The sequence below is a fragment of the Anomaloglossus baeobatrachus genome, chromosome 5 (genome assembly GCF_048569485.1).
Source record: "Anomaloglossus baeobatrachus isolate aAnoBae1 chromosome 5, aAnoBae1.hap1, whole genome shotgun sequence".
NCBI classification, from domain to species: Eukaryota; Metazoa; Chordata; class Amphibia; order Anura; family Aromobatidae; genus Anomaloglossus; species Anomaloglossus baeobatrachus.
Genome location: NC_134357.1, coordinates 425,193,892 through 425,205,570, shown reverse-complemented (window position 1 = coordinate 425,205,570; position 11,679 = coordinate 425,193,892). Strand labels below are relative to the sequence as shown.

The 11,679-nt window shown below is 51.4% G+C and overlaps 1 non-coding gene and 2 pseudogenes across 1 annotated transcript; all 3 read right to left on the bottom strand.

Moving 5' to 3' along the window:
* Positions 1-1,220: 1,220 nt before the first annotated feature.
* Positions 1,221-1,414, bottom strand: LOC142313399 (U2 spliceosomal RNA). Its single transcript, XR_012754442.1, has one exon. It is a non-coding gene; the product is annotated as a U2 spliceosomal RNA (small nuclear RNA).
* Positions 1,415-2,970: 1,556 nt separating this feature from the next.
* On the bottom strand, positions 2,971-3,173 carry LOC142313395 (U2 spliceosomal RNA; annotated as a pseudogene).
* Positions 3,174-10,318: 7,145 nt separating this feature from the next.
* On the bottom strand, positions 10,319-10,520 carry LOC142313393 (U2 spliceosomal RNA; annotated as a pseudogene).
* Between the last annotated feature and the right edge of the window lie 1,159 nt (positions 10,521-11,679).

The following is an 11,679-nucleotide window of genomic DNA, read 5'->3' as shown; positions in this document are numbered from 1 at the left end:
AATGTTGGCGTGTCGCAATGCAGCCAGAGAAAGAGACAGACACAGAAAGGGAAAGAAGCAGACACAGACAGGGTAAGAAACAGACATAGACGGGGTAATAGACAGACATAAAGAGACAGACACAGACAAAAAGACAAACTGACAGGGAAAGAGACAGACAGGGAAAGAGAGGGAAAGAGAAAGACAGGTTAAGAGACAGACACAGACAAAGAGACAGACTGACAGGGAAAGAGACAGACAGGGAAAGAAAGGGAAAAAGACAGACAGGGTAAGAGACACACAAAGTGTTTGCCCCCTCCTTCCCCTAGCCCACCATCCCGCCCAAAGAGCAACTTCTGCTGTGCAGCTGGATTTCTAGGCAGCAGCGCTATTGTGATGTCAGCGGGGGCATCGTGACACACCAGTGTTCCATCTCTTCATGTTGTGCACAGTTCAAATGGAAAATAAATCAACACTCATACTACAGAAAAGCTGACTAAAAAAAGGTAGAGGGGGGATTTCTGACAGGGCTTTTTACAATTTGTCTTTTCCCGATTAGCCATTTAAGTATGCTTAATGAAAGTACTAATTCATTTCATAGGCCGCCCATTCGTACTATTAGACGTTACTTATGTTGCCGTATCAGGCTTCGCAGCAGTTTTCAAAACATTGATCACCCATGGCTGTCCCCAATTGGGCTCAGCAGCTAAATGTCTATCATGACCTCTCTTTTTGAAAGTCCAAGAGCAAGCAAGCTCTCGCTCCAGGAGAGGGAGCCAACAGATCAGGAAACAGATAATCATTGCTCAAAGAAAACACCGAAAAACAATGCATGGTAGGAATAAAACGGTAACTTTAATTGGAGTGGCAGCTGATAGATATCACCTGATGCCAATTCTGCATCTTCTCACACCTGCAGTCACTGCAGCAGCAGCTGAATCCACTTTGTCCAAAAGGGATCTATTCCATTCAATTGCAAATGATCTAGTTAAGATTGAGAACAAGAAACTGCACGGGACATAGCAGAGTTGGTCAAGTTGAGTGGTGATGAGTTTGCTATTTGGCGCAGCTTTTGGTTGAATAAAGCAAGTAAAAAGTGTGAAAGATAAACAAAGGGGAAAGTGTCAAAAGTGAATGGGCCAAATTGAGGTGCATATGAAGTGGTTTGCCTTCTTTCAATTCATTAATCGGGCTAATATTGATCAGGTGAATTGAGTTCTGCTTTTGGAAACTGGGTTAAGAAGGGGTGCACCGGTCCTGGAGGTACTGCAATACCAGGTCAATGCGTGGAGTGGACAGAGCAAGCTCTTCTTCCATCTCCCTGTTCTAAAAATCCATTTAATAAATGGTCCCCAGATAGGGGATGTATCAGATATTAAACTGATAAGAACAGATTTTTCTATTTATTGGTAGGACTTCAAATTAACAAAGGTGATCGCCTCCCGTTGCCAGGGAACCGTCCAGGCACAAGAGGGCAATGTGTCACCAGAAGGCGTACACACTCCCCCAAGGCCGGCAGTCGTGCAATCCCAGGCACCTTCCAAGGTAGCGTCCTCCGAAACTACACTTGATCTTAGCCAAAAGGCCGAGAAGCGATAACCCGAATTGGTGTCGGCCTTAGGTGGCACCCTGGCCTATGCTGGCCACATCTTAGGGAGATGGAGACAAACCCACGCCTACAGAAGACATTTTATCACCCAAGACAACCCTTGAAAAGGCTGTTTTGCAGAGGCAAAACAAGAAGAATGGTGCGTTTTGCAGCCGCCGCCCACAGCAATGAATCTGAATAACTCCTCTTTTTGGGCACAAGCACCTCCCCTCCCCCTTGTGGTCTTTCCAATTCATGATACAAAAACACAGGACAGGAAAGGACAGAACAGGCTGCCCAACTTTCCGTCACTGCCACGGTTTCCCATCTTTACCCGTAGAAAGCCCTTCCAACATCCCCAAACCCTAATATTTTCCCTTCCCCTGTCAGCCCCCAATCCCGGCCCTCTGCACCCCTCCCACCACCCGCATCCCTTCCCGTGTCATCCCCCTACCACCCGGGAAGAAAAGTGTTTGACTCCTCCTTCCCGTAGCCCACCATCCCGCCCAAAGAGCAACTTCTGCTGTGCAGCTGGCTTTCTAGGCAGCAGCGCTATTGTGATGTCAGCGGGGGCATCGTGACACGCCAGTGTTCCATGTCTTCATGTTGTGCACAGTTCAAACGGAAAATAAATCAACAGTCATACTACAGAAAAGCTGACTAAAAAAAGGTAGAGGGGGGCTTTCTGACAGGGCTTTTTACAATTTGTCTTTTCCCGATTAGCCGTTTAAATATGCTTAATGAAAGTACTAATTCATTTCATAGGCCGCCGATTCGTAGTATTAGACGTTACTTATGTTGCCATATCAGGCTTCGCAGCAGTTTTCAAAAATTCATCACCCATGGCTGTCCCCAATTGGGCTCAGCAGCTAAATGTCTATCATGACCTCTCTTTTTGAAAGTCCAAGAGCAAGCAAGCTCTCACTCCAGGAGAGGGAGCCAACAGATCAGGTAACAGATAATCATTGCTCAAAGAAAACACCGAAAAACAATGCATGGTAGGAATAAAACGGTAACTTTAATTGGAGTGGCAGCTGATAGATATCACCTGATGCCAATTCTGCATCTTCTAACACCTGCAGTCACTGCAGCAGCAGCTGAATCCACTTTGTCCAAAAGGGATCTATTCCATTCAATTGCAAATGATCTAGTTAAGATTGAGAACAACAAACTGCACGGGACATAGCAGAGTTGGTCAAGTTGAGTGGTGATACGTTTGCTATTTGGCGCAGCTTTTGGTTGAATAAAGCAAGTAAAAAGTGTGAAAGATAAAAAAGGGGAAAGTGTCAAAAGTGAATGGGCCAAATTGAGGTGCATATGAAGTGGTTTGCCTTCTTTCAATTCATTAATCGGGCTAATATTGATCAGGTGAATTGAGTTCTGCTTTTGGAAACTGGGTTAAGAAGGGGTGCACCGGTCCTGGAGGTACTGCAATACCAGGTCAATGCGTGGAGTGGACAGAGCAAGCTCTTCTTCCATCTCCCTGTTCTAAAAATCCATTTAATAAATGGTCCCCAGATAGGGGACGTATCAAATATTAAACTGATAAGAACAGATTTTTGATTTAACAGCGTCTTTATTATCATGTACTCCACAAAAAAAGTAACAAACCGTGTACAGTGCCGCAGCCCCGTACACACAGAAATATACAATCATTCTTACATAGCAGTAGAGTACGACGCACTACACTATACATCACGCTCCTATGCTATCCATAACACTCAAGCTGAAAGAAAAAGTTAGACAATAAATAACGACGAACCGGCGCTTGGGGGATGGGGGGTAGGGAAAAAGGGGATAGGGTGGGGAAATCACAGGCCCGAAGCTTTATTGAAAGACGCACATAAACGGGAAAAGGGGGGAGGGGGCGTGGAAGAGGTTTAAACCTCCTCCTCGGCGCTGTCGTCCGGACTGTCCATGATGGAATAGTCTCTGAGCAGGCTGTGGATCAGCCTGCGGCAATCCTGGATAGACATCCTCTCCCTCTTCAAGATGAGCCGGTCCCTGGTGACCCAAATAGCGTCCTTAAAGCAGTTCATAAGGCGCAAAGCCTCCTGGATGGCTCCAACTGTGTGAGTCCCAGGGAAGAGTCCATAAAGTACGGAATGGTATGATAGGCTCCCTCTGGGGACGGAGTTCCTCAGGTCATCCTCCAGGGCAACCAACAGGTGCTGTGCAAAACGGCAGTCCCAAAAGGCGTGCAGCGATGTTTTCTCCACGAAGGGGCACCTTCGGCAGTACCGGGTTTTGCACAGGTTCCGGGCGTGCATGAATGACTGGACGGGCAGTCCGCCCTGTATCGCCATCCATGACAAGTCCTTGTGCCCGTTGGTCAATCCAGCCGATGACACGTTGGTTCAAACAGTTTCCAGTGTGTCGTGCTGAAGTCCTGGAATGTTCTCCATTTCGTCCTTGGCTCTGATGAGTTTGTGGATAGTCTTTGGCTTTCACAAATCAGGCTTGAGTCCCTCCAGTTGGTGTTCCCTCACAAACCGAACAACGTCTCCGTAGAACCATGGCGTCGTCCAGTTGTAGGGGAAGGAGCTGTCCCACTTGTCCCAGCCAAACCTTCTCCAAAGGGGGAGCAGGAAGAAGCGAGACATGGACCTACCCGCAGAACCTCTCTTGACTCGCAGAGTTCGGCAAACGCAGTCACATACGAAGGAGGATCGCAGGAGGGTGGGGATATCGGGTACGCCCTTCCCACCCTTGCGAGGATCCTTGTACATGATGGTCCACTTTACTCTGTCCATCTTGGATCCCCAGACAAAACGAAACACCGTCCTGGTAATAGCCCTGCACATGGCGACGAGGGGGAGGCAGGCCTGGGCCGTGTACTGCAGCACGGGCAGTACCTCGTTACGCAGGACCAGTGCTTTGCCCTCACAAGTGAGGCGTCTGAGGCTCCACAGACCGATCCGTTGGGTGATCTTGGTCAAGCATTCCTCCCAGGACTTGAGGGCTGCTCCTTCCTTCCCGAACCAGACTCCAAGAACCTTGATGAAATCCGGCTGGATGCTGAAAGGGAAGGGGGCGGAGGAGGCCGGCTGCCAGTCCCCGGAGAGCATGGCTTCCGACTTCCCGCAGTTGACTTTGGCTCCCGAAGCCCGTCCGAAGGTCTCACAGGTCTGGACGAGGGTGTCGATTGAGCGCCGGTCTGCGCAGAAGACTGTCACGTCGTCCATGTAGAGCGAGCACTTAACCTCGAAACGTTCTGGTCCTGGTGCGGTGATCCCTCTGATCTCTCCGTTCCGCCGGATAGCCTCTGCAAAGAGTTCTATAACACAAACAAAAAGAAGAGGTGACAGAGGACAGCCTTGTCTGACCCCTGAGAGGACCGGGAAGGGGTCAGTCTTCCAGCCGTTTACCAACACCGAGCTGTGAATATCAAAATACATTAGTTGGACATACAAACAAAACATGTTACCCAAACCTAACCTGTGCAGAGCTTTGCCCAGGAACTCATGGGAAACACGGTCGAAGGCCTTTTCCTGATCCAACGAGATCAGGGATGCATGCACCCGGCGGGCCTTGATGTACTCGACCGTGTCCCGCATGAGAGCCAGGCTGTCTGCGATGCGACGTCCGGGGATGCTGCAGGTCTGATCCGGGTGGATGATCCATCCGATAACCGTCTTCAATCTCGTTGCCATCGTCTTGGCCAGGATCTTGTAGTCGACGTTCAGAAGGGTGATGGGACGCCAATTCTTCAGGTCGCACCTCTCTCCTTTACGCTTGTACGGGGTCGTGACCATTCCTTCCCTCAGAGATGGAGGCATTCTGCCCTCCACCACCATCTCCTCATACAGCCCTAACAGGTCCGGACAGATTAGGTCTCCCAGCGCTACATAGAGCTCTGCTGGGAGGCCGTCACTACCCGGTGTCCTGCCAGAACTAAAGGATTTGGCGGCCGAGAGCAGCTCGTCCACCGTCAGAGGAACGTCCATGGCTGCCGCGTCTGCAGGGTCAAGATGGTTAGTGATACCTGACAGGAACTTATCGGTGGCCTTGGGGTCAGTAGTCTTGTGGGCGTAGAGTTCGAGGTAGAAGTCGCTGACGACCTTCATCACGTTCTCTTTCCCACGTCGCATGCTTCCACTCTCATCTCGTAGTTCATTCATGGGCGTGTGACCGGCGTGGAGTTTCCTGAAAAAGAACGAGTTACATTTCTCACCCTTCTCCAGGTTCTCCACTTTGGAACGGAAGACAATTCGCTTGGACTCCTCCTCGAAGTGCCTTTTCAGGCTCCTCTTAGTCTCCTCCAGCTCCTCTCTCACGTCCCAGCCGCATCGAAGAAGGTCCTGCAGGGAATGCAGCTCACGCTGGAGTCTCCTGAAGTCCCTCTTCTTCAGACACGCCTGTTGTTGACTCTTTGCCTGAAAGAAGAAACGGAACTCGAGTTTAACGTATTCCCACCAGTCAGAAACAGACTGGAAGCCTGCCTTGTAGGCCCGCCACGTGGAGTAGGAAGCTCTAAGCTCCTCCAGAACTTCACCCTTTTCCAGCAGAGAGCAGTTCAGCTTCCAGGAGCCAGGGCCAATGGGAAAGCCATGGCCCAGTGCACCTTGAAAGTGAATGGCTCTGTGGTCAGAGAAGAAGCAGGGGACCATCGAGTGCCCACTCCGCCCAACTGCCCGATAGGTAAACACAAAGTCAATCCTGGAACGCAGCGAGCCATGGGATCGGCACCATGAATAGTTCACAGATCCGTGTCCGATGGAGCCCACAACGTCCACAAGAGAGGCTTCGGTCACCATCCCAATGAGCAGTTTGGATGTGACGTCCAACTTGGCAGCCGTTCCAGAACTGCGTCCATCCTCCTCAATCGGGCAGTTGAAATCCCCGGCCATCACTACCGTCCTGGCGGTAGCGAGCTGAGGGCGCAGGGCTTGGAGGAGCTCCAGTCGATCGTTCTTCACAGGAGAAGCATACACATTGATGAACCTGACAGGTTCTCCCGCCCAGGTGCCATCCACGAGCAGTAACCTGGCGCAGACAATTTCCTGAACAGAGTCCAATGTGAAGGCACTTCCCCTGATCAGCACAGCGACCCTTGCGGACCTACAGTCGCCTCCGCCGGACCAGTAGGATGGGCCATGGGTCCACTCCCTGGCCAGATGGTTGAAGGACCTAGAGGAGGGAAGGGAGCATTCCTGCAGGAAAAATACATCACTAGACTGAGTGTTAAGGAACGCAAAAATCGTCTGACGTCGGAACTTGTCTCTGATGCTCCTAACATTAATGGAAAAGATGTTAATGTTAGCAGTCATTGGAGGAAAGAGAAAGTTAGCGCAGGCGGTGTGCCTTAGTTACCACTCCGGTCGGGCGGTTCTTCCTCTTTGGCACCTGCCAGTGAAGGTATCTCCAGCAGACCCTCTTCTTCTAGCTGATCGAGCAGGGATGGTGCCAAAGTGGCTTCCGACGCCTCCATTTCTTCTTCGGCCACAAGGGACTCCACCATCTGCTCCAACATGTCCGGTTCTGGGAGGAGGCCATCCTCCTCTTCCTGGGTTGGATTGGGATCCACAATGAAAAGCTTGGAAGGTTCTGCGACAGGACTATCTTCCACCTTCCTTTCCTTTGGCCTGTACCTGAGGAAACAAGAGCTGGAAAATCCTCCTCGGTGAAACATGCAGGAGTGCTGAGGCCCTCTGCTCTCATGGTCTGGGGAGGGAGAGTGGGCTTTGGGGGAGGGGTGAGGAGACCAACTGAGGAGTAGGGAAAAGAGGTGGAGGTAGTGGAATCCTCAGTAGGGTTGGCCGGGGGGGTGGGGTTTGGACAGGGGTGACAGGGGGGGGGGGACCAGGGAGGGGGCAACAGTTTTCTTACCCTTCTTTTTCCTGGACTCCGTGGCTGCTGGGGCCTCGGCTGGAGCCACGGTTGCCAGGTTCTTGGCCACCTTGTCCTTAGCCTCTGTGGCCCTGGTCGTAGCTGCCTTAGTCAACGAAGCTGTGACTACCCGATACTGGGTCGCCGCAGCCACCCTTGCCCAGGATTTCTCTCGCTGTGGGCAGTCCTTGTAAAGGTGGGCCACCTGTCCACATAGGTTGCAAGTCTTCTTCTTCGGACAGTCCTTGGAGCTGTGTCCCGTCACCCGGCAAACCCTGCAGGCGTCCTCCTTGCAGGTCTTCATCGAATGCCCTTTCCCGCCACATTTCCTGCAGTTGTGTGGCATGTCCGGGTAGTAGATGAGACCAAAGGAGTTTCCCAGAGAGAATGTCGGGGGCAGGTGCTGGAGACCATCCTCGGATGCTGGCTCACTGTAGAGTCGAACGGTTACTGACCACTTACCCATCCAGAATCCGTTGCCGTTAAGGATGTGGGATGGCTCCCTCACCACTGTGCAGAAGCGTCCCAAGAACGTGGAAATGTCTCTTCCTGGGGTGTGTGGGTTCCGCATGGAGACCGTAATCCTCTTCTCATCCCTCTGTATAGGACAGGATCCTAAAAAAGAATGAAAAGGAGAGTCCGGCATCGCTGCGTTCATCGCCTCCCAGTATCTCCTGCAGGCATTCACCGTGGCGAAGGTTACCAGAAAAATGCCAGACATGAAGGTCTGGACACTCAGGGTTTCCGCCCTGGAGAAGCCCTGATCCAGAATCATCTTCTTGCAGAACACGTCGCTGGACATGTCCGGCAACCTACCATCCACCGCCTTAAGCTTCAGGGCGACCGTCTGCCGCATCCAAGGCTCCAGGGTTGGAGCCTTTTCAGGCGGCGTCCGGGCTCCCTCCGGCTGGCCGGCGTTGGAAGTAGGGGCCTCTTGGGCCGAAGAAGCCTCTGGATGAGCCTTCCTGGAGGTCCCTGGGTCCTGAGCCTTCTTGGCTGCCTTCTCTGGCTTGCTTGCCATGGCTGGTTCCTGCTTGATTTCCCGGAGCTGGATCTTGGATTCTTCTCCGGGTGTCTTCTCCCGCTGTGTTCCTCCTCGAAGTTCCTCTGGTCTCCCCGAGTCTTCTCTGAGCCTTCGTCTTCTTGCTTCTTTCTGCCGAGCTCTTCTTCTGTCCGATCTCCCTCTTCCGGTCTCGGCTGGGCTTCCGAGCTCGTCTCCCTGATCGTATCTCGTCAAGTGTAGCTAGCTCAGTTTGTTCTGATAAGAACAGATTTTTTTTTTTTCGCAATTTTTCAAAATCTAGGCAGCCCCGAAGGCCAGCAGGCCACCACACAGAAGCGCAGTGCCTGAGTGATCGCATCCCGAGCCCGGGAACCAACCAGCACAAGGGGACGTAAGCACCAGAAGGCGCAACAGCCCCCCAGGCCGGCGGTGGTGCAAGCCCGGGCCCCTCCCAGCCAAGACCAAGACAATCCCAATGAAGGGACTACACTTGATGTTAGCCAAAAGGCCGAGAAGCGATAACCCGAATTGGTTTCGGCCTTGGGTGGCACCCTGTTCTATGCTGGCCTCATCTTAGGGAGATGGAGTCAAACCCACGCCTACAGAAGACATGTTGTCACCCAACACAACCCTTGAAAAGCTGTTTTGCAGAGGCAAAACAAGAAGAATGGTGCGTTTTGCAGCCGCCGCTCACTGCAATGAATCTGAATAACTCCTCCTTTTGGGCACAAGCACCCCCCCTCCCCCTTGCAGTCTTTCCAATTCATGATACAAAAAGACAGGACAGGACAGGAAAGGACAGAACAGGCTGCCCAACTTTCCGTCACTGCCACGGTTTCCCATCCTTACCCGTAGAAAGCCCTTCAAACATCCCCAAACCCTAATCTTTTCCCTTCCCCTGCCAGCCCCCAATCCCGGCCCTCTGCACCCGTCCCACCACCCGCATCCCTTCCCCTGTCATCCCCCTACCACCCGGGAAGAAAAGTGTTTGCCCCCTCCTTCCCCTAGCCCACCATCCCGCCCAAAGAGCAACTTCTGCTGCGCAGCTGGCTTTCTAGGCAGCAGCGCTATTGTGATGTCAGCGGGGGCATCGTGACATGCCAGTGTTCCATCTCTTCATGTTGTGCACAGTTCAAACGGAAAATAAATCAACAGTCATACTACAGAAAAGCTGACTAAAAAAAAGGTAGAGGGGGGCTTTCTGACAGGGCTTTTTACAATTTGTCTTTTCCCGATTAGCCATTTAAGTATGCTTAATGAAAGTACTAATTCATTTCATAGGCCGCCCATTCGTAGTATTAGACGTTACTTATGTTGCCGTATCATGCTTCGCAGCAGTTTTCAAAACATTGATCACCCATGGCTGTCCCCAATAGGGCTCAGCAGCTAAATGTCTATCATGACCTCTTTTTGAAAGTCCAAGAGCAAGCAAGCTCTCGCTCCAGGAGAGGGAGCCAACAGATCAGGAAACAGATAATCATTGCTCAAAGAAAACACCGAAAAACAATGCATGGTAGGAATAAAACGGTAACTTTAATTGGAGTGGCAGCTGATAGATATCACCTGATGCCAATTCTGCATCTTCTCACACCTGCAGTCACTGCAGCAGCAGCTGAATCCACTTTGTCCAAAAGGGATCTATTCCATTCAATTGCAAATGATCTAGTTAAGATTGAGAACAAGAAACTGCACGGGACATAGCAGAGTTGGTCAAGTTGAGTGGTGATGAGTTTGCTATTTGGCGCAGCTTTTGGTTGAATAAAGCAAGTAAAAAGTGTGAAAGATAAGAATAGGGGAAAGTGTCAAAAGTGAATGGGCCAAATTGAGGTGCATATGAAGTTGTATGCCTTCTTTCAATTCATTAATCGGGCTAATATTGATCAGGTGAATTGAGTTCTGCTTTTGGAAACTGGGTTAAGAAGCGGTGCACCGGTCCTGGAGGTACTGCAATACCAGGTCAATGCGTGGAGTGGACAGAGCAAGCTCTTCTTCCATCTCCCTGTTCTAAAAATCCATTTAATATATGGTCCCCAGATAGGGGACGTATCAGATATTAAACTGATAAGAACAGATTGATTTTTTTTTCTGTTTATCGGTAGGACTTAAAAATAAAAAAGGTGATCGCCTCCCGTTGCCAGGGAACCGTCCAGGCACAAGAGGGCTATGTGTCACCAGAAGGCGTGCACACACTCCCCCAAGGCCGGCAATCATGCAATCCCAGGCACCTTCCAGCACCGACCAAGGTAGCGTCCTCCGAAACTACACTTGATCTTAGCCAAAAGGCTGAGAAGCAATAACCCGAATTGGTTTCGGCCTTGGGTGGCACCCTGGCCTATGCTGGCCACATCTTAGGGAGATGGAGACAAACCCACGCCTACAGAAGACATTTTGTCACCCAAGACAACCCTTGAAAAGGCTGTTTTGCAGAGGCAAAACAAGAAGAATGGTGCGTTTTGCAGCCGCCGCCCACTGCAATGAATCTGAATAACTCCTCCTTTTGGGCACAAGCACCTCCCCTCCCCCTTGCGGTCTTTCCAATTCATGATACAAAAAGACAGGAAAGGACAGAATAGGCTGCTCGACTTTCCGTCACTGCCACGGTTTCCCATCCTTACCCATAGAAAGCCCTTCCAACATCCCCAAACCCTAATCTTTTCCCTTCCCCTGCCAGCCTCCAATCCCGGCCCTCTGCACCCCTCCCACCACCCGCATCCCTTCCCCTGTCATCCCCCTACCACCCGGGAAGAAAAGTGTTTGCCCCCCCTTCCCCTAGCCCACCATCCCGCCCAAAGAGCAACTTTTGCTATGCAGCTGGCTTTCTAGGCAGCAGCGCTATTGTGATCTCAGCGGGGGCATCGTGACACGCCAGTGTTCCATCTCTTCATGTTGTGTGTGGCGCCCCTGAGGCTTCCGTCGCCACACGAACATTGCACCCCAGCCAGCGTTGTGATGTCCCATCCTGGGTAAGGAAATGAGTAAACGCCGGTCCAAAAGTAAATCTGCACTACACCCATTGATTGTTAGGCACACACAGGGACCAGGGACAGTGGCAGCAACCCCCCCCCCAGGCTGCATGCTGGGGGGCCGTAAGACCCATCCCTGCTCCCATAGGGTAGAGCTTAGCAACTGGGTGGGTGGGAGGAGCGAACAGAGTGTAGAGTAGACACAGGAAAGTCAAGTTTCAGTTAGACGTTAGTCTGCGGGAGGCAGAGGAGAGGGAGTGTGTAGGAGGAGAGCTGAGAACAGAGAAACAGCAGAGAAAGTGACGCTTCCTGGTGGA